Below are 23,383 nucleotides of genomic sequence, written 5' to 3'. Positions count from 1 at the left end.
ACTTTTGGCTTCTTGCAAGGAAAACAGCAGAAGCAGCAGCAGTCTTTCTTTCTCTACCCCAAACTCCGCCAGAAATGAGTCTTTGTGAGGCTTGTTGCGCCGGCGCAGCCTCTTGGAGCAGGAGGCCTTGCAGGGTCCCAAAGACTCATTTCTGGCGGAGTTTGGGGGAGAGAAAAAAAGACTTTTGCTGCTTTCCTTGTGTGCAGCCAAAAGCAGAAGAAGAAAGAAGCGGAAAGAAGCAGCCCAGTGGCCAGGCCAGGTGTGTGGGGCGAGTGGGGCAAGTCCCCCCCTCCTCCCCTCACTACCTCATGTTGTTCGCAATGCGAGCGACACAAGCCCTGTGTTCCCACACATCCTGGCTTGGGGGGGGGTGCTTTGGGGGTGACATTTCTCTGCGGACCACCAAAATTTTCTCGCAGACCACCAGTGGTCCCCGGCCCATTGGTTGGTGACCACTGTTCTAGTGCAACACATTCTTTTAGGGAATCACTGAGGTCACTTGGAGGTTGGTCTGTGTCTTCAGGATCACCTGAGTGATGTAAATGGGTGTGGATCCTCCTTGGAACTGTTGAAAGGACCATGTTGTAGACAGGAGGTAGATGGTGTTATATCCATCTGTTGACGGTTCTCCAAGTGGCCTCAAGGACTCTCTAAAAAGGATGCAAATGACCAGCTGTCCGCAAGGAGTCTAAATCCTTTCATTCCCCATCATCCAGTCAGAACTGAAGAAGCTCCTCGGATGAGAGGTAAAACGTCTTCAAAGAAAAAAAAACCAGAAAAGTCCAGTTGCCTCTCGGAAAGAAGCACCTTTGGGACAACTATGACCTGGATATGGAATCTCCGTAGACTTTCCCAGCCAGTTTCTGACAAGCGAAGTCAATGGGGTAGGCCTGATTCGCTTAACAAACGCCCGATTCACTTAACAAATGCGGGGACGCAACCTCAACCTTCAACCTCCTAACTGCCCCCCTGGGCTACTAGGTGGTGAAGGCCTCCCGCCTTTGCTCAAGTCATCCTTGTTTATCACGATTTACCGCCTGGAACCACATAACTAGTTACTGCGTTAGCCTCATTTTCAGGGTCCGCTGATCACCTGGCCCGATACATGAAGCCAAGTTTTTGCAAAATGTGACAGCCAAACAATAAAAATAATAATTAAAAAAATCCCTAACCAGAAAGAAGTAAGAAAAAGAAAACATTTGATGGGTGGGGAAAAAAACCAGACAGCTCTCTTATTTATATTTATTAGCTCGCCTGGATTATTCTTATGAGTAACTCGTCGTAACTTCAAACACTTGTTAAATGTCCCATCATAAGTCAAGAACTATCAGTAGGTAGATGGTGGTATTACAGCATCCAAAAAAAGCAAATACAATCCTTATAAACAGAGGCATAGAATCAAGATCAGGTGAAGTCTTAGTACCCTTTTTATAAAGCCTTAGTAAGGCCACCCCTGGAATCCTGCATTCAGTTTTGGTCACTGCAATACAAAAATGATGTTGAGACTTTGGGAAAAAGTGCCAAGAAGAGCAACTGAGATGATTAAAGGCCTGGAGACAAAAACATATAAAGAACGGTTGCAGGATTTGGGTTTGGCCAGTCTGGAGAAAGGAAGGACTGGGGAGGGGAGGGGGGACATGAAAGCAATATTCCAGTATTTGAGGGGCTGCCACAAAGAAGAGGGGGGGGGTCAAGCTATTCTCCAAAGCAGGCAAGACAAAAAGCAATGGATTTGAACTAAGAGAGAAACAACCTAGAATTAAGGAGAAACTTCCTAAAAGTGAGGACAATTAACCAGTGGAACAGCTGTGGTACGTAGGTAGGTGGGTGGGTGGGTGGATATAGATGAGAGAGAGGGGGGGGTAGATGATATAGATAGATAGATAGATAGATAGATAGATAGATAGATAGATAGATAGATAGATAGATAGATAGATAGATAGATAGACAGACAGAGAAGGAGAGAGAGAATAGATTAGATATAGATGAGATAAGAGAGAGATGATAGATTAGATATGATAGATGATAGAGATAATAGAGAGAGTTATAGAGAGAAAGAGAATAGATTAGATATAGATGAGAGATAGAATGACAGAAAGATTAGATAGAGATGATAGATAATAGATAATAGACAGAAAGATAGGTAGATACACACACACACACACACACACACAGAGAGAGAGAGAGAGAATAGATTAGATATAGATGAGAGATATGAGAGAGAGAATGATAGAAAGATTAGATAGAGATGATAGATGATAGATAATAGATAGAGGTATATAGATAGATAGATAGATAGATAGATAGATAGATAGAGAGAGAGAGAGAGAGAGAGAGAGAGAGGGAGAATAGATTAGATATAGATGAGAGATATGAGAGAGAGAATGATAGAAAGATTAGATAGAGATTATATATATATATTCTTATGAAGTCCAAGGAGCTTCCATTTTATGTGACCTCGCATTCCTATGCAACTTCCGAGATCAAAATTTAATCCCCATAAGCTTCCAATTGAAATTCCACACCAACACAGCAGCCACCAAACGCATCCTAAAAAGAACAGAATTGGCCCTAATCAGAAATGAACTTCACACAAAAAGATTCCTCCTAGACCAAATCAACAAAGATCTCCTCACACTTCACCTCAGACTCAGCAACAAGATTCACCCCGGACTTTGGGACAAATCCAAACAACTCGCTGTCTGGAGAGCCGAAACACAGACTACCCTCAAGACAAACACACACACCAACAAACTCAGAAAACTACAACAACGCCAGAAACAAACTCCTCCCCCCTCACAGCCACACATGAAACAAACAGTGCACAACATCTCAGACAAGATCCTCACCGAAGCCGAAACCAAGGTCCTTTCGAAAGGATTCAACTTTGCTGTCGCTCCCAAACACATCCCCACAGAAACCATCATATGCGGAGTTGAAACCAGCCTGACCAAAACCAACCCTGATGATGCTAATAGAATCAGACTATCGTTTGGCCCTGCCCTATCCTGTCCTTTATTTCCTGCTGTCAGAGATCCAACCAATCCACCTCCATTCAAATTATAAGTCTCTAGCCACATCTTTTACAGAGTAAAAAAAAAAAAAAAGATTTATTAGGAGTGAACATGTCTGCGTGACCTGGGTACAGTCGACACTGATACATCATTCATTTCCCCCTTAACCTTGGTCTTCCCCCCCACCCCCTGGATGTATATTCTCCAATGGGACACATCCATAGCCAAGAGTCATCAATCATACTCTCTAGTAATAATCTTGCATGCAAACAGCTTCGGCTGCCTAGCGATTATCTGAAGCATTTGAGGAATGCATGGCTTTCCCCCACTCCCTTTCTGCTGGCAAATAAAAATACCAAATAAGTATTTTTTAGTTGATACCTGTTTTGTAGCTCATCTCAATCGCGCGGCACAGCTGTTTTGCCCCCCCCCCCTCGCTGTTCTATTTACCGTTGCTGACTTGGAAAGGTAAGTAGCTGAGCTTCTAAATGCTCCATTTTCAGCGCTACGCACAAGCACCTTATGCAGATCGCGCGCGCCCAACAAACCGGTTGTTAACCCAGCAGCATCCCACCACCGGTTAGGACCACAATTGAGACACAAATTTCTCTTGTTAGTAGTAAAAGGAAACCTTTTAAAGAAAGATGACATGATAGCCGTCTTCCAATATTTGAGGGTCTGCCCCCCAAAGAAGAGGGAGTCAAGCTATTCTCCAAAGCACCAGAAGGCAGGACAAGAAGCAACGGATGGAAATTAACCAAGGAGAGAAGCAACCTAGAACTAAGGAGAAACTTCCTAACAGGGAGGACAATTAACCAGCGGAACAGCTCACCACCAGACGTTGTAGATGCTTCAACACGAGTGTATTTTTCTATCAGGGCAGCCTGGTCTACCCAAATATGGGACGGAGCATACTGCTTCCCTTTTGACTTTCAGCTCCTTCTATTTAGTGTTAAATTTGTATTTACCCTTTATTTCTTTGTCGGTAAACACAAATTTAACTTCAACACTGGACAGCACCGGACAGCAATTTGTCTGAAATGGGGGCTGGACGAGAAGATCTTCCAACTCTATTATTCTGTTACTCTGATTTCCCGATTGATTGATGTCCTCGTGGTTGAAGAGACTCTCAAGCGTTGTCTCCAATACCACAATTTGAAAGCACCCATTCTTTGCCGTTCAGCCTTCCTTATTAACAGATTAATAGAGTTGAAAGGGACCTTGTAGGTCATCTAGTCCAACCCCCCAGCCAAGCAGGAGATTCTACACCATTTCTGACAAATGGCAATCTAGTCTCCTTGAAAGATTCCAGTGATGAAGCTCCCGCAACTTTTGGAGGCAACTCCTGTTCCATCGGTTGATTGGCTGTTCGATTGGTTGATTACTCTCACTGTCAGAAAATGTTTCCTTATTTCCAGGTTGAATCTCTCCTTGTTCAGTTTCCACCCATTATTCCTTGTCCGGCCTTCAGGTGCCTTAGAAAATAGTTTACGGTCCAACTCTGACATACATTATTCCTGGGTTATTATTATATTGCCGCCAGTGCACAAATTGAGTGAATTCTTTCTTTTACCAAATTTGTGCATATTTTTTTTTGCATTGCCGATTCAGGAACGATGCTGTAATTACCGCATTCCCTAATGATGCAAAATTCCCCTGGGCAAAATCTGCAAATAATGTCAATGCGGTAATTACAATGTTCTCTACTGAGACACATTCCCAGATTGCAAAATTTCACCCCGGTGGTCAATTCCATCATGAGAAAACACACGTCAATTGCAGGAAGGTTTCCGGAAGCTTGTGTCATCATTATAACTCTCCCGGGAGACTTAGGGGAGACCTCCAAACCAACACAAAGGAACATTGTGATCAGTGGTGGGATTCAAATTTTTTTTACTACCAGTTCTGTGGGCTCATCATTTGCACACACCCATGCACTTTGCGAGTGCACTCAGAGCATTCTAAAATGGGTGTCATGCCCCTGTAGGAGTCTGAATCCAAGGAGGAAGATGAATAGCTGACAAGGAGTGGGCTCCATTGGCTGTGGAGGAAACTGGGGAAGGACAAAGTCCAGCTCGGCAGAGCAGGAGAGAGGTAGAACAAGGGAGAGGGAATTCAGAGGAAGACCCAGGCCCACCCCCTCTTCATTCTAGGGCACGCAGGGAGGAAAAGAGAAGAGAGCAACATGGCTTACGGGGGAGGAAAGGGCCCTGATCCCCTTCATTAGCCGCATCTGGGAAGGGAGTTTAAAAGAGAGGCATGCTGAGTGCGGCGTCTGCTGGGAGCAAACATGAGTTTATCTTGTGTTGACTTTGGTTATCTGTGTTTCTGGCATCTTCCCAACCATGTTGAATTACTGCTGTTCCTTCACGCCTGGAATTCTTGCTCCTGCCTTTCCAGACTAATTACCTCATCTTGCCTTGATTGGACTTATAGTTACAGTTTTTGTTGACCACGTTTTGGACTTGATTCTCTGCAGCCAAAAGCTGTTCCTGGGAGAGTTTTTCTCCAGCCAGGAGGTTACCAGGACGTTGGGGGCAAAGTTGGAGCTAATAAAGGGACTCCTACTGATTATCTGACTGAGTTGCCTTTGTGCCACGCCCCTTTGGGTCATCACAATGGGCAATTTTAAGCTTGAAAACTTAACTTACCTTCAGCGCTGGTGAGTGAAGCTATCAGCAGAGCTACAAACAAAGGAAAAATAGAGATACAGATTGACAGAGTTGAAAGGGACCTTGAAGATCATCTAGTCCAACCCCAAGGAGGAGGAAACCCTATACCATTTTTTGAGACAGGAAAGAGCGGGGCTGGGTGGGCAGGGCCAACTGCTGGCCGGCGCTACTGGATCTCTAGAACCGGTGTGAACCGGCAGCATAGCCACCACTGATTGTGATGCGTTATGCTTTTTGGTGGGGGGGCTTTGTTATTTTAATGAGGCCCAAGAAACGAAGACAGGCCTCGGAGAAGCCAGATAGAAAGGTAAGAAAAGCAAAGTAGGTCAGTTCCTTAGGAACCACCAAAAAAAAAAAAAAAAAACCCACAGTCACTTTGGCTCCAATTGAGGTATCTCCTGGGAGCATCTTCCTTTTCGGAACAGCCAAGCTGGCGAGAAAAAAAACAAAAACACAGCGAAACACAAGCTCTCTACCTCTCCCAACAAGCCTTAATTGTGTAGCAAAGAGAATCAGAGCTAAAGGCGCCCACCCAAATCAGCGTCGAGGGAATCTGCCAGTTCTGCATTAAGAGCTCCGCTGGCATTTCGAAGAGAGGGGTTGTAACGCAAGCAGCACAACGGAGGTCTTGCCCATCACTCCTGGGACCCTCCAAATGGCATCTTTGTGATTCGCAACGGCACATGGCTTCCTCTCGGTTCGCGCAGGCGCTTGTCCCGTACAGAGAAAAGAGAAGTGTGTCGGGAGAGCGCTTAGCGTACAACGCCATCCATCGGGTTTTTTTTTGGGGGGGGGGGGTGTTGATTCCCAGGAGGTTTTTGGCCTGTGCGCCGGGGAGAAGGAAGCGCTCGGCGGCCTAGCGCAAGCAATTCAGCAGAACTGTGATGCCAACAGTAAATCATTTTCCTCTTCAATCTGTTATTTATCCTCTTGCAGCAGATGCATTCTCCAAGGGCCATCTCTACACCGGAGAGAAAGAACGGTGGGGGATGATGGAAGATAGGAAAATATTTGGAGAAAAGGAAGCTGGAAAGGAAGCATGGGCCCTTGCAGCTTTCTCTTGAGGACTAGGTGCTGAGAAAGGGAGGTAAGAGGGAGATGATTTTAGGCCAATCAACAGGAGACGGTGAATTCTAGTCCCACCCTAGGCCTGAAAGCCAGCTGGGTGGCTTGGAGTTGGTAGCTAGGAGATGGTGAGTTCCAGTCCTGCCTAAAGGCATGAAAGTCAGCTGGGTGATTTTGGGCCAATCACCAGGAGACTGGGAGTTCTAGTCCCACCTTAGGCATGAAAGTCAGCTGAGCGACTTTGGGCCAATCACCAGGAGACGGTGAGTTCTAGTTCTGCCTTAAGCATGAAAGCCAGCTGGGTGATTTTGGGCCAATCACCAGGAGATTGGGAGTTCTAGTCCCGCCTTAGGCATGAAAGTCAGCTGAGAGACTTTGGGCCAATCACCAGGAGACAGTGAGTTCTAGTACCGCCTTAGGCATGAAAGTCAGCTGAGCGACTTTGGGCCAATCACCAGGAGACGGTGAGTTCTAGTTCTGCCTTACGCATGAAAACTGGCTGGATGACTTTGGGCCAATCACTAGGAAAAGGTGAGTTCTAGTTCTGCCTTAGGCATGAAAGCCGGCTGGGTGATTGTCCCATCACTTCTTTAAAACCTCCAGTGATGAAGCATCCACAACTTCTGGAGGCAAGTTGTTCCACTGGTTAATTGTCCTCCCCGTTAGGAAGTTTCTCCTGAATTCGAAGTTGCTTCTCTCCTCGATTGTTTTCCATCCATTGTTTCTTGTTTTGTCTTCATGTGCTTAAGACTGTTAGGTCGCTTAGAGTGGCATGACAGCGGTCTTCCAATATTTGAGGGGCTGCCCCAAAAGAAGAGGGAGTCAAGCTTTTCTCCAAAGCACCTGAAGGCAGGACGAGAAGCAACGGATGGAAACTCATCAAGGAAAGAAGCAACCTGGAACCAAGGTGTAATTTCCTGACAGTGAGAACAAAACATACAAGCAACGGCTGCAGGCATTGGGCATGTCTAGTCTAGAGAAAAGAAAGACTAATAATCAGAATAGTCAGGAAGGGACCTTGAAGGTCTTCTAGTCCAACCCCCTGCTCAAGCAGGAGACCCTACCATTTCACACAGATGGCTGTCCAGTCTCTTCTTAAAAACCTCCAGTGTTAGAGCACCCACAACTTCTGGTGGCAAGTTGTTCCTCTGATTAATTGTCTTCACTTCCCGTTTCTCCTTAGTTCCCAGGTTGCTCCTCTTCCTGGATGCATTTCCATCCGTTGCTTCATGTCCTGGGCCCTCTGGTGCTTTGGAGCAGGGGGTCGCCAACCTTTCGGACCTCAGGGACCACCAAACTCATCATTTTAAATCGCGCGGACCACTCATATGAATTTTGACTGACGGTGGCTTGATGACGTTGGTGGGAAAGCCGGTCCCATATTCCAGAGCTGCAGTAGTCACAGGACTGGCCCTTTGGTCATCCCAGAGCAGCTCCTCCTCCTCCCGGGTGCATCGGCCTGCCGTGGCCTGGAGAAGCTCCTCCAGGGATGACCAAAGGGCCACTCCTGTGATTATTGCAGCTCTGGAATATGGGACCGACTTTCCCACCAATGTCATCAAGCCACCCCGGGGGCGGATTTGCCTCTCCTGCTGTTGTCTTACCTTCCGGTTCTAGCTCACCTGACTCTACTCAAGGTAAGGTTTGTGCTTGGCTGAAGAGTGGGGGCCAGCGGGTGGGTGGGCTATTTTGAGCAGTGCAGCCTTGTGTTCCCACACAGCCTGGATTAATTGCTTTGTGGGGGGGGGGGGACATTTCTCTGAGGACTACCAAAATTTTCTCGTGGACCACCAGTGGTCCCTGGCCCACTGATTGGCGACCACTGTAATGGAGGACAGGCTGACCTCCTCTTCTTTGGGGCAGCCCCTCAAATATTGGAAGACTGCTATCAAAATGACAGAATAATAGAGCTGGATGGGGCCTTGGGAGGTCCTCTAGTCCATCACCCTGCTCAAGCAGGAGATTCCAAAACAAACTTGGACAAGTGACTGCCCAATTCTCTTCTTTATCGGAAAAAAATAAATCTGGTTTTTCTCCAGAACACAATTCAATCCAGAATAGGGACCATGGAGGTCTTCTAGTCCAGCCCCCCCACCCAAGCAGGAGGCCCTCTACCATTCCAGACAAATGGGTGGTCCAGTCTCTTCTTAAAAACTTCCAGTGATGGAGCATCCACAACTCCTGGTGGCAAGCAGTTCCACTGGTTCATTGTCCTGACTGTTAGGAAGATTCTCTTTAGTTCCGTCGTTGCAAAACGGACGTGCGTTTTGGCAAAAAAAAAAAAAATGCCCAAGAACATTATATAGATGTTTGCAGCGGGGAGAACGTAGCCCCAAATAGGGCTTAAGGATTAATCTCAAAATTTGATGAGCTACACTTGAATGGTTTGCCCAAAAAGCAGGAAATGAGAAAAACAAAATTGACGTTATCGACGTTATCCTTCCTTCCCCGTCTCTTTATCCTTCTTGCCCTCCGAGGAGCTCTTAAAATGGGAGTGCGGCTTTATTACACTTCTAGAGACGTTTGCAATTGGCCCCTCGCAGGGGCGAGATTCAAAAAATCCCAGCAACCGGTTCGGTGTCTGGTTGCTGGGTGGGTGTGGCCATCGTGGGCGTGGCCTGCCAGGACTTCTAAGAGGGCCGTTTTTCACCTTCCCCAGAGTCCTGAGGCTTCCCTCGGGACTCTGGGAGGAAGAAAACGGCCTCTCCCGGGTTCCACAGGCCCTCTGGAAACCAGAAACAGGCCCGTTTCTGGACTGCAGGAGATATCTATATCTATATCCAGGGGTGGGATTCTACCTGGTCGGACCAGTTCTATAGAACCAGTTGTTACAATTCTGCGCAGTTCGGAGAACCGGCAAATCATGCCTCTAGCTGGCTCCGCCCCTCCCCGCCCGCCCCTTCCTGCCCAGTCATGCCTTACCTGGCATACACGCCCTCCAACTTGCCTGCGTTGTGCCTTCGTCTAATTTTTGGTAAGTTGCTATTTTTCCTCCCCCGACAATTAGCTGTTCCGACTCTCAGTTGTACTGGGTGATTTAGATTAGCTAGAAAGCAAGAAATTGTTGGTTTTCTTGCTTTCTAGCTAATCTAAATCACTGTTGTGCTCCTTTGCCTTTGCCCAGGAGGCTTCCCTGAGGCCCAATCAGGGGTAGTATTCAGGAGGTTGGGGCGGGGGAGAGAAGTGGCCTGAGAGCAGAGCTGAACCTTCCTTAAGACTGAAGCTTCTATTTTTCAGTGCAGACTCGGGTAGCAGATTGCAGAAGGGTAGATCTCTGAGTGAATCTGTGATTCTGCGAGCAGCTCAATCTGCCTGCCTGCTTTGCCTGATTTTGGGTAAAAGTTGCTCTTTTTAAATAAAAACCTCAATATTTACATACATATTTACAATATTTACATACAAACCATGTCCACCCAGTCACATGACCACAAGGCCACACCTACAAATTAGGCCACACCCAAAGAACCAGCTATTAAGAAATTTGAATCCCACCCCTGTCTATATCTACATCTACATCTACATCTATATCTACATATCTGTTTTCTTAAGTTTTCGCGGGTACTTATATGTATGGTATTCAGCTTTGTTCGGGTATTTTCCCACGTCATTGTAGTTGTGCTTTTAAAGTTGTAGCGACGTTTCGGCAGAATCTCAATAGACGAACACAATACAGAAGCCTGATGATGGCAGATAAGATTCTGCCAAAAGGTCGCTACAACTTTAAAAGCACAACTACAATGATGTGGGAAAATACCCGAACAAAGCTGAATACCATCTATCTATCTATCTATCTATCTATCTATCTATCTATCTATCTATCTATCTATCTATCTATCTACCTACCTATCTATCTATCTATCTATCTATCGCTACTTCTCAATAAACTTTTGCTGATTAAGATTGAATGATGAGGATTTATTACAGGTAGTCCTCAGCTTATGACAACAATAGAGTCCCAAATTTCCATTGCTAAGGAAGACAATGGTCAAGTGAGTTTTGCCCCGTTTTATGATCTTTCTTGCCACAGTTGTTAAGAGGATCACTGCAGTTGTTAAGTTAGTGACATGGCCATAAGGATGAAAAGCGGTCATGAATCATTTTTTTTCAGTGCCGTTGTAATAACTTTGGTCCCTAAACAAATCTTTGTAAGTCAAGGACTATCTGTATCGTCCTCATTCCTTTACTCCTTTCTTGCAGATGTTGCTAATGGAGTTGCAATTGGCTTGGTGCGATTTTTGAACTCTTCCGTTTTCCTCCGCTTAAAAATTTAATTTGCGTCGGCAGCGATCCGTGGATAATTCTTTGCAAAATCAAAACACCCAGATGTCCTTCAGAGGTACGGCTGCATTTCGCTCTACATGCAGGTTGTGAAAAGAACGGATTGCATCGGTTGCTCGGTGGAGGCTGACATGTTGTTTTTTTCCTTCCCACAGTGCCCTGAGACGGACAGCCACACCAAGACATTCTGGGATGACAGTCCTCGCTCCTCTTTGAGCAGTCCTCATTTTTTCCCCCCTTAATGTCCTAGAAAAATGTAATGATTTATGGAAAATGAGGAAAAAAAAAAAAAAGGATCAGGAATATTAAACCGAGACACAGCGAAAGAAAGCCAAAAAGCCCCCTGTCCTTAAAGGTTCCCCTGGCACATATGTGCTAGTCGTTTCTGGCTCTAGGGGGCGTTGCTCATCTCCGTCACAAAGCCAAAGAAGAGCCGGCACTGTCCGGAGACGTCTCCATAGTCATGTGACCAGCATGTCTAAACGCCAAAGGTGCACAGAACGCTGTTCCCTTCCCACCAAAGGGTTTCATACTTGCATTTTTTTTTACATGCTTTCGATCGGCTAGGTTGGCAGAAGCTGGGACAAGTCACTGGAGCTCGCTCCGTGACGTGGCGCTAGGGATTCGAACCTCCGAACTGCCGACCTTCCTGATTGACAAGCTCAGCATCTTAGCCATAGGGCTACTGTGTCCCTGTCTTTTATGTCCACTTATTTTGGCGTCCAATGCCCTATAGCCATGATGGTGAACTTACGACACCTGTGCCGGAAGTGGCATATGCAGAGCCATTTCTCCGGACACGCCAGCCGTCGCCTGTTGCTCTTCCGGGTTCTGGCGCCCTCATGCGCAACATCCAGCTGGTCTTTGTGTGTGTGGGAGTGCTGGAAACCAGAAGAGCAGCTCCCTGGAGCCCATGCACGCACCAGGTAGCTGGTCTTCATGCACACATACATGTTAGAAACCGGAAGGCCAGGTGGCTGGCATGCATGTGCACGCTGGGAAGCTACATTTCTGGTTTCCGGCCTTCCCACCAGTGGTGATATTCAAAATTTTTTTACTACCGGTTCTATGGGTGTGGCTTGGTGGCGTGACAAGGGAAGGATGCTGCAAAATCTCAGTTCCCTCCCTATTCCTGGGGGAAAGTTACTGCAAAATCCCCCTTCCCTCCCCACCCCACTAACCTGCTTTGCAGGTCTGTTCTCCTGGGCAGGGCAACCAAAGAAGACCCAGCTGATCAGCTGGGACTCAATGGGAGGAGGAGAATAGATGGGGATGGCGGGGCCTGTCAGAGGTGGGATTTGCCGGTTCTCCGAACTACTCAAAATTTCCGCTACCGGTTCTCCAGAACCGGTCAGAACTGGCTGAATACTACCTCTGCCTCCCACATGCATGCATCGGGGAGCTGCCCTTTTGGTTTCCGGTGCCAAAAAGGTTAGCCACCATTGCCCTATAGCATTGAGGAGAGGCTTTAAAACAGTGGCCCCCAACCTTTTTTGTACCATGGCCCGGTACCGGCATCACAAAATGATCCACGGACCGGTACCGGCATCAGCACACACGACCAAGGCAAGGCGAGCCGAGCGACCGGCCAGCCAGCCGTCCCCCGCTTCTTCCCGCCACCTTCAACTCCTCCTTTGTACCTTCTCACGGTCGATGGGCTTTTCGGGCTCTTTCTTAATCTCCTCCTGAGTAACGCGAGACTCCACCGCTATCGGGACCGCTCTTCGTTCTAAGCCGCCCCCCCCCCTTCGACGAAACTAAGGCGCGAGGATTCCTTCAGCACCCAAACGCCACTTTCCATCCAACCGACGACCGACAAGCTCACCCGGAAGCACTTTCTCAAGCGCCGTCAAAACAAGATGGCGGCGCCCAAGCAAAGTAGGCGGCCCGGTACAAAATGGTCCACGGACCGATACCGGTCCGGGGCCTGGTGGTTGGGGACCCCTGCTTTAAAAGAGTTTATTTCCAGGATTTGAGGGGGGTCTGCAGATATTTTCTCAGCCCCCTTCCTGATCCGTATACACTATACAGATCCTTGGTGGAAAGGCAGGCTGGTTCAACATTATTTCTTCTACAGTCCTAACTATCCATCGGAGTCCTTACCTGTCCTGGTTGGTTGCTATGGCAAACCAGAGGGTTTCTGAGGTCCAAATGACAGGCTCAGTAATTGCTCTGCAGGACTCAATCAGCAGCTCCTGGGACAGCCTGAACTTCCTGGGTTGATGCAGGAAAAAAATTTTTTGTTGTGCCTTTAAAAAAAAAAACAGTTCTAATGGTAGGTGTCCATTTTAAGTTCTTGAGATATTATAGAACGTAGGAACTTGAAGGTCTCCACTGTTAATACTGTGCTGTCTAATATTGTAAAAGGTGGAAGAATAGGAGGGATGGCCTATCAGATAGGTAGATAGATAGATAGATAGATAGATAGATAGATAGATAGATAGATAGATAGATAGATAGACAGATAGATATAGATATTCTAGATATAAGATAGATATTCTAGAGATAGATAGATAGATAGATAGATAGATAGATAGATAGATAGATAGATAGATAGATTCTAGATATAAGAGATAATCTAGAGATAGATAGATAGATAGATAGATAGATAGATAGATAGATAGATAGATAGATATAGATATTCAAGATATAAGATGTTCTATAGATAGATAGATAGATAGATAGATAGATAGATAGATAGATAGATAGATAGATAGATAGATATATTCTAGATATAAGATAGATATTCTAGATATAGATAGATAGATAGATGATAGATAGATAGATGATAGATAGATAGATAGATAGATAGATAGATAGATAGATAGATAGATATAGATATAGATAGATATTCTAGATATAATAGATATTCTAGATTAGATAGATAGATAGATAGATAGATAGATAGATAGATAGATAGATAGATAGATAGATAGATAGATATAGATATTCAAGATATAAGATGTTCTATAGATAGATAGATAGATAGATAGATAGATAGATAGATAGATAGATAGATAGATAGATATATTCTAGATATAAGATAGATATTCTAGATATAGATAGATAGATAGATGATAGATAGATAGATGATAGATAGATAGATAGATAGATAGATAGAGATAGATATAGATAGATATTCTAGATATAATAGATATTCTAGATTAGATAGATAGATAGATAGATAGATAGATAGATAGATAGATAGATAGATAGATACACAGACAGAGGTAGATCGATAGATATAACAATAGGAATAGGAATAGCAATACAATAGCAATAGCACTTAGACTTATATACCACTTTACAGTGCTTTACAACCCTCTCTAAGCAGTTTAGAGAGTCAGCCTCTTGCCTCCCAACAATCTGGGTCCTCATTTTACCCACCTCAGAAGGACGGAAGGACAAGTCAATCTTGAGCCTGGTGAGATTTGAACTGACAAATTGCAGTTAGCCGGCAATCAGCAGAAGTATCCTGCAGTACTGCACTCTAACCACTGCACCACCATGGCTCATAGATGATAGAAATAGATAGATAGATACATATAGACAGGTAGATAGATATGATAGATGATAGATAGATGATAGAGATAGACAGTCAGACAGACAGATATGATAGATGGTAGGTGATAGATAGATAGATAGATAGATAGATAGATAGATATACAAAGGTAGAACGATAGATAGATACCATAGGTAGATAGAGATAGATAGTTGATAGAGATGAGAGATAATGATAGATAGATGATAGAGGTAGACAGATATGATAGATAAATAGGCAGGCAGGCAGGCAGGCAGGCAGGCAGGCTAGGCAGGCAGACACAGGCAGATGGACGGACTTCCTTGAATAATATACAGCCTGGAACGTGATTTTCTTTTCCTAATTTTAGGATTCATGTATTTTTTTAAAAAATTGTGCAAGTGAGGGAATTGGAACATAAATATGTGTCCAATCGATAAAGGACCATCCCTGCCTGCAATCATCTCGGTGACCTATAGGTGGCAGCAAAGCTATGCCCAAAACCTTATCTCTGCCACCATCTGGTGGCCATCAGGACATCTGCAGGCCAGACTGGATCAACTTATATTTTCAGGTTTTTTATTCTGCCACAATTGCAGCCTAGCTGCATATTGGAAGAAAAAGTGTTAAAAGAAAAAAAAAAAAGACGACAAAATGTTGGAAAATGTCGGTTGCAGAAATGATTGCAGCCAAAACAGAGGTGTTCCAGAAACAGGTTCTTTCGTCAATAGGTCAACTCCACTCAGTTAGGGAGTTAAAAGAGGTCTAAAAATTTCTTCTCATTATAAAATAATTGTGTTGACCAGAAAGCCTCCGGTTGAAATTCTTACCCTTTGCTGGGAAAAATGGGATCAGAGGTGGTTCATAAATGGAAATGGTGAGAGCAATTTATAAGCTTCCTGAGTAACTAAAAGAGGTAAGTCGAGAAAATTTGAGATGGGAGCCAAAGCAGAGTAAATTAAACTTTGTGCCAAACCTTGTTGTGTGTGTCACAAAAGTGTATGGGACTTCAATCACATCGTTGCAGCGGCCATCTTGACTTTTTTGACAGCTTCCCTCTCCTGGATACCTCCACCAAGATAATGAAACAGTTCCTTTTTGTTCGGATTAGGGTGATCGGTTTTTTGGCTGCAAATATCGAATTGACCAGTAGAGGGGGGAACAAAGACTTAGAGTTTCAATGCCTTGTTGCCGCCATCTAGTGATCACGTGATGTACTGCAATTTGGATCCAATAATTCACATGCTGGGTCGCCCAAACTGGTGTTGCACTAGGGGTACATCAAGGTCTCTAGGTCACACTGCCTTGGGGAGGCAAAGCACCTCTCCCTCTCTCTCTCTCTCTCTCTCTCTCTCTCTCTCTCTCTCTCTCTCTCTGTGTGTGTGTGTGTCTGTGTGTGTGTGTATGTCTCTTTCTCTCTTTCTCTCTGTCTTTCTTTCTCTGTCACTGTCACTCTCTCTCTCTTTCTCTCTCTATTTCTCTTCTCTTCTTCTCTCTCTCTCTCTCTCTCTGTGTGTGTGTCTCTCTGTGTGTGTGTCTCTCTCTCTCTCTCTCTCTCTCTCTCTCTCTCTCTCTCTCTTTCTCTCTCTCTTTCTCTCTCTCTCTCTCTCTCTCTCTCTCTCTGTGTGTGTGTCTCTCTGTGTGTGTGTATGTCTCTTTCTCTCTCTCTCTTTGTCTTTCTTTCTCTGTCACTGTCACTCTCTCTCTTTCTCTTTCTCTCTCTCTCTCTGTGTCTCTCTGTCTCTCTGTCTTTGTCTCTCTCTGTATGTCTCTGTGTATGTCTCTCTGTTTCTTTTTCTCTGTGTGTTTCTCTCTTTCTCTGTCTCTGTCTGTCTCTCTCTGTCTCTCTGTGTGTGTCTCTCTCTCTCACTCTCTGTCTTTGTCTCTCTCTCTCTCTTTCTCTCTGTGTCTCTGTTTGTTTGTTCATTTATTTATTTATTTAGTCAATTGCTTACAAGATAATAGGTATAAGTAAAAACATAGTTATGAATACATGGATACATATAAGAAAAATAAAAAATATATAAAAGAAACAATAGGACAGGGACGGTAGGCACATTGGTGTGCTTATGCACGTCCCCTACAGACCTCTTAGGAAAGCGGTGAGGTCAAAAATAGACAGTCTAAAGTTAAAGTTTTTGGGGTTTGGGGAAGAAACCACAGAGTCAGGTAGAGTATTCCAGACATTGACCACTCTGTTGCTGAAGTCGTATTTCCTGCAATCAAGTTTGGTGCGGTTAACCTTGAGTTTGTATCTGTTGTGTGCTCTTGTGTTGTTATGGTTGAAGCTGAAGTATTCATTGACAGGTAAGTCATTGCAATGTATGATTTTATATACCATACTTAGATCGGACCGAAGGCGGCATAATTCAAGGTTTTCTAGGTCTAGAATTTCGAGTCTGGTGGCATAAGGTATTCTTCAACGAGTAGAGGAGTGGAGAACTCTTCTTGTGGAAATATTTCTGGACTTTCTCAACTGTGCTAATATCAGATACGTAATGTGGGTTCCAGACTGATGAGCTGTCTCTGTCACTTTCTCTGTCTCTCTCTTTCTCTCTCTTTCTCTCTCTGTCTCTCTCTTTCTCTGTCTGTCTGTCTGTCTGTCTGTCTGTCTGTCTGTCTGTCTGTCTCTCTCTCTCTCTCTCTCTCTCTCTCACACACACACACACACACAGAGTAATAAAATAGACTGCCTTGCGCATCTTTTCCTTTGAAAACGACTGTGCTCCAACAATGCACACAAACATGCAGAGAGTAGCAAAATGTGTGGTCCTGTGCACACTCCGAGTCGCAAAACACTGCTCCGTGCACACCCAAGGTAACAGAACACACTCCCCTGTGCACAATCAGAGTAGCAAAGCACACCAGGCCGTGCCTCTTTGCTTTGGAAAACTTGTGCGTGCCAGTGCCACGCACACTTGCCACGCCATGCCACGCCATGCCCTCCCATACACCCCCACATCACTGTCATGGCAGCCTTGGATGCCAACTGGGACTCGCTTCGCAAGGGGGTCAGCCAGCTCTTGGCCCGAAGAGAACTGGCACGGGAATTTTAAAAAAAATAAAAAATAAAAAATAGGCACCCCAAAGGGACTGCGCCAAGAATGTCACACGCCAAGTCTGAAGTGACGGAGGGAATGTGTAAAAAGAAGGGGAAAAGAGGAGAAAGGAGGAAAACGCGCCAGCTTTGGATCTTCGGGATTGTGATGGAAGGGCTGAGTCGCCCGTCTGTCAAATTTTCTTTTCTGACTTTAAGGGGAGGGAGGGAGGGGAAAAAAGAGAGAGGAGCTTCTGTGTGTTTGTGTTTGTGTGTGTCTCTGTGTGTGCAAAGATGGAATTTTTCTCTCTCTTTGCAGGCTTGAAGAAGAAGGGAATTTTTGTCTGGGTTTGCTCGCCCCTTCTCACCCCTCCTGGGGCCCTCTCTCAAAGTTTAGGCCCCCCCCATACTGAAAACACCAAGCCTTTTTCTAAAAGCAACCACAACAGCCTCTCTTTCGTGGGAAGTTCATTCAGGAAAACGTGCTTTTATTTGAATTCTAATTTTCTTTTCCCAACCCGGGCAAAAAAAAATAAAGAGAGAGAGAGAGAAAGCAGTCTGCTTTAAAAACAAAAAGTCCTGATCCTGTGATGGTTGCTTTCTTTTTTTTAAAAAGAAAAAGAAAAGAAAACACAACTCTTTTTCAGCCCGATTTCTAGCCTGGAGAAAACTCTACACTGTGTCGAATCCTAGAGAGTGGGAAGGGTCCCATAAGGGCAGTTAGTCCAACCCCGGTTCGGTGCCGGGAATCCAAATTGGGCCCTCAAATCAACGAACACAATTTCTGTGGTTAAACAAGGTGTGTTCTTTGTGGCTGGTTTTTACGGTCTTTTTTTTCGGGGGGAGGGGGTCGTGGTTCTTAAGCGAATCCGTGCAGCCATGAAGGGAATTCCAGGTAGTCCTTGACTTACGACGACCATTGAGACCGACATTTCTGAGAAGGAACCGTCAGCCTCATCCTCCTGCAGGAACTAAACACCCACCCCTCTCCTAGAAAAAAAATGAAATATCCTAGGAAATATTAAAAAGGCAGAATATTTCCCCTAAAAAGAGTAGAAACTCAGAAGCAAAAACTCACTCTACAGCTTTTGTTAATGGGTGGGCCATGAAGGCCTGGGGCAGAATATTCTACATAACAAAGTTCTACCTCCTCCAGGCAGACCCATAATAGGAATGCCCTTTCATTGCATCATCATCCAGCAAGGCTCAACTCCCATGGCCCCATGGGAGTCTGACAATCAATCAGAATACAGACCCAAATTCAAATCCCAACAGAGGGTATAAAACCCGGGCACTCTCAGCATATCAGCCCTTCCTTCCTTTTCCTTCATCTTGAAGCATGTGATCATCCCTTCCTTCTTTGGAGCTCCAAGCCGTGTGGTCCTGTCCATCATTAAACCATCTTTCCAAACAAGCCTCCATGTTTCCGGTGTCTTTTCCCCCCACTTGGAACTGAACCCAGAAGGATATTTCTTCCAACACTCCAAACTCCAGCTACAGATATTTTGCCTCCAACGCAAACCGTTGTCGTTTGCGCACACTTTCGATCAAGGCATTGTGAGGGATGCTGAGAGAACCCATCATCATTCTACGTTTTTGTTTGTTTTTCTCCCAACGTTGCGGTCGCTTCAAACGGTCCCTTAAACGAACGGTGGTGCCGGTCCGTTCAGCTTCCCTCTTGTCGCATGAAAAAAACAAACTTGTCCTTCCCGGCACAAACGGGGTGTGTAAACCCAGCGAGGGGGCTACAACTTAGGACCGTGACGGCAAACCTATGGCATGCGTGCTACAAGTGGCACGCAGAGCCATTTGTGCCGGCACGCAAGCCGCAGGCAAACTTACCTCACAGATAATTTTCGGCCGGTTTGAGGCCTTTTTCGGCCTCCCAGGCTTGAGGAAGGCCTTTGGCAGCCTTTGTAGGACAAAAAAAAAAAAGGCCCGTTTTGTCACTTCCGGTATTTCCGGAAATACCAGAAGTGATGAAACGGGCCTATTTTTTCAGGCTGCAGAGGCTTTCCTCAAACCTGGGAGGCGAAAAGGCCTCAAACCGGCCAAAAATCAGCTGGGAAGTGCAGTGCAGGTAAGGGGGCAGGGGATTGCATGCGCATGCGCAGGGGGCTTGGTGGGGGGGGCATGCACATTGCCTTCTGGGTGTTGGCACACACAATTTTTGGCACAGGAGCCCAGAAAGGTTAGCCACCACTGACTTAGGAGGTGGCTGTAGGAACTGACCCTGTTCGCCTTGGCGGCTGTACCCTTTTCCTGAACACTCCATTCCTCGTCCAACAATGTGTTGGCAGATGTTGAGACTCTAGAAAAAGTGCAGAGAAGAGCAACCAGGATGATTAGGGGACGGGAGGCTGAAACATATGAAGAACGGTTGCAGGAAGTGGGCCTGGCTAGTCTAGGGAAGAGAAGGACCAGGGGAGACAGGATAGCAGCCTTCCAATATTTGAGGGGCTGCCCCAGAGAGGAGAAATGGGGTCAAGCTATTTTGCAAGACACCTAAAGGCCAGACAAGGAATAATGGATGGAAACTGAACAAGGAGAGATTCAACCTGGAAATAAAGGAGAGACTTCAAGGAGAAATGGCGTTTCTATTGGGTATCAATGTGGGAAAATATACTGAAGAGATAATACAGTATATTTAATAGTCCATGTTACCACCGCAGCAAGATTAGTCCTTGCCCAAAGATGGAAAGACTCATATTTATGACGGTTGGGAGCATCCCTGGGTTAGGGAAGCCAGATTCGCTTAAAGGCTGTGTTGCTAGCTTAACAGCTTCAGGGATTCACTTAACAACGGTGGCCATTAAAGTCATAAAATGGGGCAAAAGTTACTGAACAGCTGTCTCATTTAACAAGAGATGTTTTGCCCTCAGTTGTGGTTGTACGTCAAGGATTGCTAGTATCTCTCTCTCTCTCACTTTCTTTCTTTCATTGATTTTATTTTTCTTTCTTTCTCTCTCTTTCTGTTTCCCCCTTCCTTTCTTCCTTCCCCTTCCCCTTCCCCTTTTCCTCTTTCTTTCTTTCTTTCCTTCCTTCCTTCCTTCCTTCTTTCTTTCTTTCTTTCCCTTCTTCCTTTTCTTTTCTTTCTTTCTCTTTCCCTTTCTTTCTTTTCTCTCTCTTTCCCTTTCTTTTTTGCCCGTTTTTCTTTCTCTCTCTCCTTCTTTTCTTCTTTCCATCAGTTTCTCTCCCTCCCTCCCTTTCCTTCTTTCTTTTTGCCTTTCTCTCTCTCCTTTCCTTCTTTCCATCTGTTTCTCTCTCTCCCTTTCCCTTTCTTTCTTTTTGCCTTTCTCTTTCTCTCTCTTTCCTTTGTTTCCTTCTTTCCTTCTGTTTCTTTCCCTCTCCCTTTCTTTCTTTTTTTGCCTTTCTCTCTCTTTCCTTCTCTCTTTCCTGCTCTCTTTCCTTCTTTCCATCTCCCTGTCTTTCTCGCTTTCCCTTTCTTTCTTTTTTGCCTTTCTCTCTCTTTCTCTTTCCTTCTCCCCTTCTCGCTTGCCTTGTCTCTTTCCTTGTCTCTTTCCATCTGTGTGTGTGTGTGTGTGTGTGTTTGTGTGTTTCCCACTTTCCATCAGCCTTCTTCCCTGGGGAAATCACTTTTCCGCTGCACCCCAGATGAGACAGTGCCAGTGGCTGAGCTCGGCTGCGCTTTCCCGGGGATCGCAGGCTAAGGCAGAACCCCACCTGCGTTACTGGCCTTTACCTGCACCAGGTGGGAACCATGGAGGTGAGCCCACATTCTCCCATTGGGGGCCCCCTCCCCCCCCCATGTGGAAAATTGGAGGTGTCCTTTCTGCCAGCCTCCAGCTGTTTCCTTCCAAAGGGATTAACCTATGAAAAAAATAGCAAACATCCGCCAACTGACAGTTGTTGATGGATTGAAAGTCAATGAGATTTGACAAGAGGGGAAGCGGCTCCTTCATGCTAATCGCCAAATTTTACCAGGCTAAAAATGTTGTCTCTCTCTCCCTCTCTCCCTCCCTCCCTCCCTCTCTCTCTCTCTCTCTCTCTCTCTCTCTCTCTCTCTCTTTTCTTCTGGTAAACTATCCATTTTATTACTTTATTGTCATTGCACCTCGTACAAAAAATCAAACACCATCTTTCAGTGCACATCGTGACCATGAAAATAAACACAAACCCACATCCTTTACATTCTATACAACGAATTGGAAACCCCTGATATTGTATTAATATTGCATTATATACGGTAGAATTCAACAGAGCTACTGCCCTGGGATAGAAGCTGTTTTTCAGCCTATTTGTCCTTGTTTTTATTGTCCGGTACCGTCTCCCAGACGGTAATAGTTCAAAAAAGGATGAGAGGGATCTTTAAGGATGTTTTGAACTTTCTTAAGGCAGCAGGAGCTATAGAGCTCTTCCAAAGAGGGGAAAGGGCAGCCAATGATCCTCTGGGCAATGACGTTCACCCTCTGGAGTGCTGTTATGCCCCTGTCCGAATCTGATTCCAAGGGGCAGGCTGAGCAGCTGACAGGAAGTGGGAGTGTGGCTCCGTTGGCGGTGGAGGAAACTGGGCAAGGGCAAAGTCCGACTGGGCAGAGCAGGGGGAGAGGTAGTACAAGGGAGAGGGAGTTCAGAGGAAGACGCAGGCCCACCCCCCTCTTCATCCTAGGGCACACAGGGAGGAACGGAGAAGGGAGCAACGTGGGTTGTGTGGCTTACTGGGGAGGAAAGGGCCCTGATTCCTTTCATTCGCTGCAGCTGGGAACGCAGCGTTTAAAAAGGGAAGCTGCGCACAGCAAAGTTGTCGGGAGCAAATCATCTGGTCGCTACCGGTTTGGTGGGGGATTGCGCGCGCGCCTCCTAACATGCGTGCGCGCACCCCCTAAACGCAACGATCAGCTGAGAGGATGAAGAAACGAAAAGCTAGGAGCGACCCTCCCGCCTGGCCAGCTGCTTCTCGCTTCTTTTATCCTCTCAGCTGTTTGTCGGAGGAATAGGTTCAGCCCTACCAGTAGTTTGTGTTTTTACTACCAGTTCAGTCGAACTGGTCCAAACCGGTAGCATACCTCCACTGGTCCAAACAATAGATGCAAGATGATGGGACATGAGCAGTTTTCAAGGGTGGCGGAGGTGGCAGGGTAGATATTTTCACATACAGGTGGTCCTCAACTGACAACGATTCGTTTAGTGACCATTCAGAGTTACAACGGCATAAGTGTTTGGTTTCCCCCCCCCATACTTTAGGACCATTGCAGGCTTCCCAGGGTCACGTCATCAAAATTCAAGTGCTTGGCAACGGACTCGTATTTACGATGGTCGCAACGTCCCCAAGGTCACGTGATCCCCTTCTTTTGTGACCCTTGACCAGCGAAGTTCAACAGGGAAAGCCGGATTCACTTAACAACTGAGTTCCTCCCTTAACAACGGCAGGGTTTCACGTGGCAATGGAGGGCGTAAAATGGGGCAAAACTCACTTAACAAATGAGTTAGCAGCAGAAATAGCCGAGTTGGAAGGGAGTTTGGAGGTCTTCTAGTCTAACTCCCTGCTCAAAAAGGAAACCCTATAGCTCTATCATCTCCTTCCTTCCTTCCCATCCCCTTTCTCCTCTCCTCTCCCCTTCTCCCTCCCCCCTTTCCCTCTTCCTCCTCCCTCCCTCCTTTCTTTCCTTCCCTTCCATCTCCTCCTTCTTCTCCACTCCTCCTCCTCCCACTCTTCCTTCCTTCCTTCCCCTCCCATCCTCCTCTCTCCCTCTCTTGCTTCTTCCCTCTTTCCCTTCCTTCCCTCTCCTCCTCTTCCCCTCTTCCCTCCCTTCATCCTTCTCTGTCCCTCCCTTCC

At 45.9% G+C, this 23,383-nt stretch overlaps 1 long non-coding RNA gene across 1 annotated transcript; it reads left to right on the top strand.

Moving 5' to 3' along the window:
• Nucleotides 1-381: 381 nt before the first annotated feature.
• Nucleotides 382-19,809, top strand: LOC148133570 (uncharacterized). Its single transcript, XR_015747455.1, has 2 exons — nt 382-444; nt 19,778-19,809. It is a non-coding gene; the product is annotated as an uncharacterized LOC148133570 (long non-coding RNA).
• Nucleotides 19,810-23,383: the final 3,574 nt, after the last annotated feature.

Source organism: Notechis scutatus, chromosome 1 (assembly GCF_049901735.1).
Source record: "Notechis scutatus isolate UNSWTSFEM ecotype Mainland chromosome 1, rNotScu1.2, whole genome shotgun sequence".
NCBI lineage: Eukaryota > Metazoa > Chordata > Lepidosauria > Squamata > Elapidae > Notechis > Notechis scutatus.
The sequence above is the reverse complement of the archived record's forward strand: the minus strand, read 5'-3'. Positions and strand labels throughout refer to the sequence as shown.